The 7352-nt window shown below is 39.0% G+C and overlaps 2 non-coding genes across 2 annotated transcripts; one reads left to right on the plus strand and one right to left on the minus strand.

The window, feature by feature from the left end:
• Positions 1-679: 679 nt before the first annotated feature.
• Positions 680-785, plus strand: LOC145608452 (small nucleolar RNA R71). The gene has a single exon (XR_014105812.1). It is a non-coding gene; the product is annotated as a small nucleolar RNA R71 (small nucleolar RNA).
• A 5559-nt stretch (positions 786-6344) lies between these two features.
• LOC145608841 (small nucleolar RNA R71) lies at positions 6345-6450 on the minus strand. Its single transcript, XR_014105908.1, has one exon. It is a non-coding gene; the product is annotated as a small nucleolar RNA R71 (small nucleolar RNA).
• Between the last annotated feature and the right edge of the window lie 902 nt (positions 6451-7352).

Below are 7352 nucleotides of genomic sequence, written 5' to 3' on the forward strand. Positions count from 1 at the left end.
ATACCCCCTTTGGTTAGAGTAGCCTCTTCCATTGAAATTGGAAGGGCCTCCCCCACCATGGTATTGGTTATCATAACCACCACCACTTTGGTTCCAACCACGGTTTCCACCTTGATTCCAATTCCCCATTTGGTTGGAGTTTGGCCTCAAGTTTCCTACATTTCCCATTCTAGGAGCAAAATTCATAGCATTGACATTTTCCATATTACCATCATGTTCATGGGAAGGGGGTTGAACTCCACAAGCATATACACAATGAGAGGTATCATGATCATAGGTTTCACAATTAGAACAAAACATGCATCCTTGGGGAATTGTATTGTAAGAAGAGGGGGAGGAAGTATCCATACCATTGCCTCCCTTGGTTGAAGGGGAGGTATTACCATGAGGGTTGGACCTTTCTTTCATCAATTCATCCATTTGCTTGGTCATTTTGGAGATTTGGGTAGAAAGGTTGTTGATTGCGTTGGCTTGCTCCAATGCATAAACACCCTTGCTAGAAGTAGCATCCCTTTCTCCTTCGTACCAATCATCATAGTGCTTTGCAGCCTCCTCTATAATACACTCCACTTCATGCTCTCCTTTGTTCATGATTGGACCACCGGCCACGGCGTCTAGACTTGTTCTTCCTTGAGGTGTGAGACCTCCATAGAAAGTGTGAATGAGTTGATACTTGGGTATCCCATGGCGTGGGCATTGACGTTGAAGCTCTTTGTATCGTTCCCATGCCGCACTTAGAGACTCACCACTCTTTTGGCGAAAACCTTGAATCAAAGACCGAGCCTCGGCGGTCTTCCTATGGTTATAAAACCTCCTCAAGAAAGTCGTAGTCACTTGGTCCCATGTCGTGAGAGAATTAGGGGGAACCTCCTTCTCTAGCCATTCTAGACCTCTCCCAATTAGCGAAAATGGAAACATTTTGAGGCGAATATATTCTTGAGTCACTCCATTGGCCTTTATTGTGTCACAATATTTCTCTAACTCTTTTAGGTGCTCAAGAGGACTCTCAAACTTTCCACCCGAGAATTGTTTCCTCTCAATCAAGGCAATCAAATTAGGCTTGATCTCGAAATTGTTGGCTTGAGTAGTAGGAGTTAGGATCCCACTTTGCGCTCTAAAAGCTTCGGGGGCCCCAAGACGACTCAAAGGCGTATTCTCTCCCATTTTAGAACCCTTTTTACCCTCAAACTTATAGGTTGAGAAAGGGTTGATTTCTGAACTCGAAGATGATTTAGGGCTATCTAATTCTTCACTTGAGGGTGAAGAGGGTGGAGTATCTTCTAATTCTCTTACTCCTCTCGTTGGAGTGTGGGAATTTCTACTCCTTGCTCTTGCTTCTCTTCGAAGTAGGGACAAAGACCTCTCTAGCTCTGGATCGATGGGAATCAAAGGTTCGTCCTCTGTTCATACAACAAAGCTAAGAAGAACGTAAGCATTGACAAGTAACAAAAGTAGCAAACACTAGCAAATAAAGATGAGATAGTCTGAAATAAGCAATGAAATAGCAATGGAAACCGTCTCCCCGGCAACGGCGCCAATTTGACAAGGCAATAATCGTGTCGTTGAGCGACTACCTCTAAATCAAATGAATTTATAACGCTCTACTGACCTAATACGTGTATAGGGTAAATATAGGGGTCGAACCACAGGGAGAAATACTTAAGCACTGCATTCATTACCTAGGGTCTAAGCTATCTCGGAATAAGAAGTGTGAATAACTAGAAGGTTAAACTAAGAATGAAATGGATTAAAATTAATATAGCTAGGCACCAAGGGAAACGGGTAGGTGAAGTTGACGCCTGATCATGCAATAACAAAGTAGCAAATCAATGGTAAACTAAACATGCATGAATACCGAAGTAAAGGGGTCCAATCTAACCGCCTTCCGGGGTTAATTGGTTTCTCCTAACATAGCCTCTATGTTTCCACATTAGAACCATATATTAGAAGGTGCAAACAAAGAATTATCGATAGTAATGAATCTAAACTAAGTCAACTTCCGTTACTTGTTATTAAAGACTCATCTTTGATCAACTAACAATGTACACTTGCAAGAAAGACCAAAGAATATCAAGCATGCAAAGACTTTAATCACCATTAACATAACCCCAACATTATAAGCATGAACAATTAGCAACTACACCATCCCCACACCCTTGGCTAGGTGACTACTCACAAATCATATTGAAAACAATATCAATCATCAAATCAATAAGCATCAACATGATTAATAAGCAAAGAAGAAAATTCAAAGAAAATAAGCAAAATAAAAAACAAAGGTAAAGAGAAAGAGTAAGAGATTGCTCATTAATTGAAGATGAAGGTCTACAAAGGATTGAACAAAACTCCTTCTTCAAAATCCAAGTTCATCAATGAAGAAAACCACACTTTCTCTCTCTACTAATGAAGACTAATAGTGTTTCTCTCACTAGATTAAGCTAAAATGTATAAAAATTAAAACTAAGTTAATCTAATCTTCAAAACGTTCTAAGATGGGACTTATATAGTCCGTACAGAGCCAACTGATAAAAGGAGAGGTCCGACCGAACAAATGGGAAGGTTCGGCCGGACTAAAGGGTAGGTTCGGCCGGACTACAGGGAAGGTTCGGCCGGACTACAGGGTAGGTTCGGCCGGACTACAGGGTAGGTTCGGCCGAACCATGGGTAGGTTCGGTCAAACCTCCCTGATCCTGGTCTGGTCGAACTCCTGTGGTTCGGCCACTCCTGCAAAACTGCCAATTTTCATCTTGCCCCTGCCTCAACGTTCGGCCGAACCACTGAGCAAGGTAGGCCACACCTTCAGGAGGTTCGGCCGAACCTCTTCTGAATCATGCTTCCTCCAGCTTCCCTGAGCTTAGCTTCCTCCTCTTGAAAATCCCGATGGTTCCTACAAAGCATAAGCATGAAAATCACAATAAGAACAAAGCGAGAAGACTAAGAAAAGAGAAGATAAAGGAGAGAGAAAAGAGGAAGCAAAACTAAGTAAAAATGCTTAGAAAAAGGGCCAAACAAGTGCAAATGAGGGGAGAATCCTTAGAGAAAAAGGATAAAAGAGTGGCATAAATGCCACTCATCAGCAGCCTTTAGGACTCGCGCCCGCGACAACGTGGAAAGAGTTGATGCCCTCTCCAAGGCCTCTCTAAGGCCTCTCTGAGCCCTCTCTGAGCCCTCTCCAAGCAGATTGCTTCCTCCTTGCTTAGTCAATATAGCTCATCTTGATCCCCTTGCAAAGACAACTCCTAGGTACCTACAAGAGCAAACAAAGGAAAGGAATCAAAGGGAAAAAGGGCCAAATAAAAGGAAAACATGAATAAAACATGAAAAACACAAAGAAAACATGAAAAACACAAAGAAAGAAGGAAAGAGAGGAACTAAAGGAAAAAGGACCAAAAATAAGAGAAGAAAGCATGGAATCATTTTAAAAGACTACTCTATGAGTGCCATAAATGACACTCATCACCAAACTCTAGCGATAAATGTGAGCTATAAATCAATGGTTTGTATCAATGTAGACACACAATGCAATCTAGCATGAAGAACAAGGTTGATCACTCCTTCCAATCCATACACATGCACTAAATCAATCAACCAATTTAATCACAATGATAAATCAATCAAAAACCACCCAATTATATAATAATCCATCACTAATACATGCTTCACCACATCCCTAGCAAGCAAACTACTCCTAATCCATTAAAAAAATAATAAACAAAGTTATGCCATTCATCAAATTCATCAACATCATTTCAATTAAACTAATTCAATCAAACAATCAATAAACTTGAACGATCAACAAAACAATTGAAATCAAAATCTAAAGATTGAATTAAAGAAAAGAAGATTCTTACAAACTTGATCAAATAAAAGGAAATGTACTTAAATTTAAACCAATTGCGGCTATCATCAATCACCAATCATCATTCTTCAATACTTCTCTTACTACAAAATCTAAAATCTAGAGTTTCTCTCTCTAAGAATATCAAACCTAAATCTAATTCTAAACTCTCTAATTCTTCCTTCTATTTCTAAAAATTCATTCTCTCTCCAAAAATAAAAGAAGAGTCATTATATAGTAAAACTAACAAAGATAAATTAGTTAGATCATCCAATTTAGACCCGTATAGGCATAGTCCTCTTCAAGAGAATGCACGGCCGTGCAAAATTGGGTAATGATTAGTGTCATTTATGGCACTCATTTGGTTCTTTTTAGGATGAATTTCATGCTATTCTATAGCTCTTTTACTTAGCTTTTCCTTGATATTACTCTTTATTTCTTTTAGTTTGCATTTTCTTTGTTGGATTTCTTTCTTTGTGCATTTCTTGGTTTATTTTGTTATTTTCTATTTTATTTGCTTGTTTTCCATTATTTTTCAGGTTAAGGTCGGTATCCAAGTTTCCCGAGGCCTCTTCCCAAGCTTGGCATTAATTAGGATGTCTAGTGGTCTCCATTTGAAGCTCAAGCATGGAGAAGTGAAAGTTCCTAAAGTCCTTGAACTGTGCATTCAAGCCATGGGGGCATAATTTCTAGTCTTGAACCCGCAAACATGGAGTTTAGAAGCTGCAAGGTCCCCTGTTTATCAAGAGCATTAAGTGGAACGCGCAAGGAGCATCGGAATGATAGGGAAGATGGCTGCCCTGTTCCCAGGCGCGGGCGCGCGCAACTATGGCGCGGCTGTGCGGCTTGGTGGCGCGGGCGCGCCTTTCTTGGGAGCGGGCACACCTTTTCAGGTCCTTGTTCCATACCCAGATTTGCGGAGCCTCGCTCTCTCTTATAGTTGGCCATGCATGTTCGGGTTTATTTGGGGACGACCTAACTAATTTCTCTTAGTTAGTTTTACTATATATAGATTTTCTTTCTATTTTTAGAGAGAGTTCAATTTTTCAGAAATTAGAATAGAATTAGGTTAGATTTTTAGAGAGAGAAACTCTAGTTTGTAGAGAGAGAAGTTCTTGATTGATGATTGAAGATTGATGATTCCAAGTGTTTTTTTCCATTGAATTAAAGCAAGTTTGTAAGGATTTCTTTACTTTAATACAATCTTAGTTTTGATCTCAATTTCTTTGTTAATTGTTCAAGTTGATTGATTTTTGAATTGATATATTTTTGATTAATAAGATGATGATGAATTTGTTGCTTAGTTTAGTTTTGATAATGATTTCCATGAATAGTGAGTAGTTTCTTGCTAGGGAAATGGTGAAGCATATATGAGTAATTGATTTATGATTATTGGGGGAAATTGATGGAGTTGATGTTGAGATTAAATTGGTTGATTGATTAAGTGCATGTGTGTGTTTAATTTAGGAGTGATCAACCTAAGTTTCTCATACTAGATTACATTGTAGGTTCACATTGATACGGAAAATTGATTTGTGACTTACATTTGTCGATTGAGTAGGTTTGCAAGTTTTCTAGTTAGAGTCTCTCATAGTTAGCGCTAGTTTGTCCTCTAGGAGATTAGTCTACCATATTCTCTTGATTGCTCAATCGATTTTCCCTCGTAACACTTGAATTAGTCATCTCCAATCCCAATTAGTTGAATTAATTACGATTTTATGTGGATCCATACCCTAGTACTTGATAAGTCTGATTTTCATTTAGATTGTTTAATTGGTAGAATAGACACTCCTCAACTCATTGCTTCGAAATAGCTTAACTTTGACTTTAGGATTCACCTCCCATTCCTAGTGGTTCGACCCTCGACTTATTCTATGCTTGGTATAGGGGTGTGTTGAGAGATTATAAATTATGTTTTAACCAAAGGTAGATTAGTTTTCAACGACCTAGTCTCGCCCTAGATAAAAAGTGGCGCCGTTGCCGGAGAATGGCGTAGATGATTGCTATTGTTGTTGCGTCTATTTCACCTTTTTTGCAAAAATACTAAAAGATTTTCTTCTTTAGGCTACATTTGTAGCCGTGCTACTAATAATTTTGTTTGAGATTGTGTGTGCAAGTAAACATGGGAGAAGCTCAAAGGGTTACATTGAAGAAGTTGGGCACTTCGGGTGCATACAAGTATGAGAGCGGGATTGCTCCATTATTAATCCCGGATAGTGACTTTGAAATCAAGCCGAAAATGATAACTTTGATTGAAAGGAGGCAATATAGTGGAGGAGTTAATGAGAGCCCCCTAAATCATCTTAAGGAATTTGAGAAATATTGCAACACAATTAAGGTGAGCGGGATACCTCAAGAATTCATAAGTCTTAAGGTATTCCTTTTTCTCTAATTGGAAGAGCTCAAGAGTGGCTAGATAAGGAAGTGAATCCTAATTCTTTGAGAACTTGGGATGAAGTCACCAAGGAATTCCTTTCCCGTTTCTTCCCTCAAAAGAAAACGGCGGAGGCAAGAGCTTTGATTTAAGGTTTCAAGCAAAAGTCTAGTGAAAGTCTTTATGAAGCATGGGAGAGATACAAAGAGTACCAAGGTGAGTGTCCTCACCATGGGATCCCCACATACATAATCATTAAAAATTTTTATGGCTGTTTGAGTCCTAAAGGGAGAGCAAGTCTAGATGCCGGAGCTGGAGGCCCAATCATGAATAAGACCCAGGAAGAGGTTGTAGGTATCATTGAGGATGTAGTTAGAAACTACATGGAATGGCAAGATGGTGAGAAGGAGTCGATAAACAAGAGTAATACAATGGGATGCTCAATGGAAAAACTCAATGCTATCAACAATTTGTCGACTCAAATTTCGAATTTAGGAAAGGAGGTAGTTTCTATCAAGTATAAGCTCGAGAGCGCGACCTCACAAGCACCAATTCTTCCCTCCCAAATTAAGGGGAGGGGTACTTATTTCTCTAACTTTCTTCCTTCTTCTTGTTGCATGATTAGAGAATGTTGGTTTTGTTATTTGTGTGGAATGAATGACCATGATGCTTATTTTTGCCCTAATGTTCCTTGTAATGAATATGTTGGGAGTGAGAATGAACATGTGAACTTAGTTTCTAATAACAATGTTGGACCTAGATTTGATGCTCAAAGGAATGTTAGAAAAAGGAATTATCACAACCAAATGAACTATGACAATTACAACCAAAATGGCGGTTATAGAAACCGTGGAATTCAAGGGAATTGTGGTAGCTATAACTACCATAGTTATAAAGGTCAAAGTCATGTCCAAGGATATGGGGACTATAACCAAGGTTATGGTAACCATAATCACGATAGTGGCCAAAATCAATGTAGAGGTAATTGGAACAATTAAAGTAGGGGAAATTTCCAATCGAATGTTCAAAGAGATGCCCCACTTGGATTTGTTCCGAATACCCAAGAGCATAGTGATAATTTGTATGATCAATCATTTTCCTCTAGGAGTTTCTTGGAAAGTGTCATAAAGAATCAAGCCA

Source organism: Chenopodium album, chromosome 2 (genome assembly GCF_948465745.1).
Source record: "Chenopodium album chromosome 2, dcCheAlbu1.1, whole genome shotgun sequence".
NCBI classification, from domain to species: Eukaryota; Viridiplantae; Streptophyta; class Magnoliopsida; order Caryophyllales; family Amaranthaceae; genus Chenopodium; species Chenopodium album.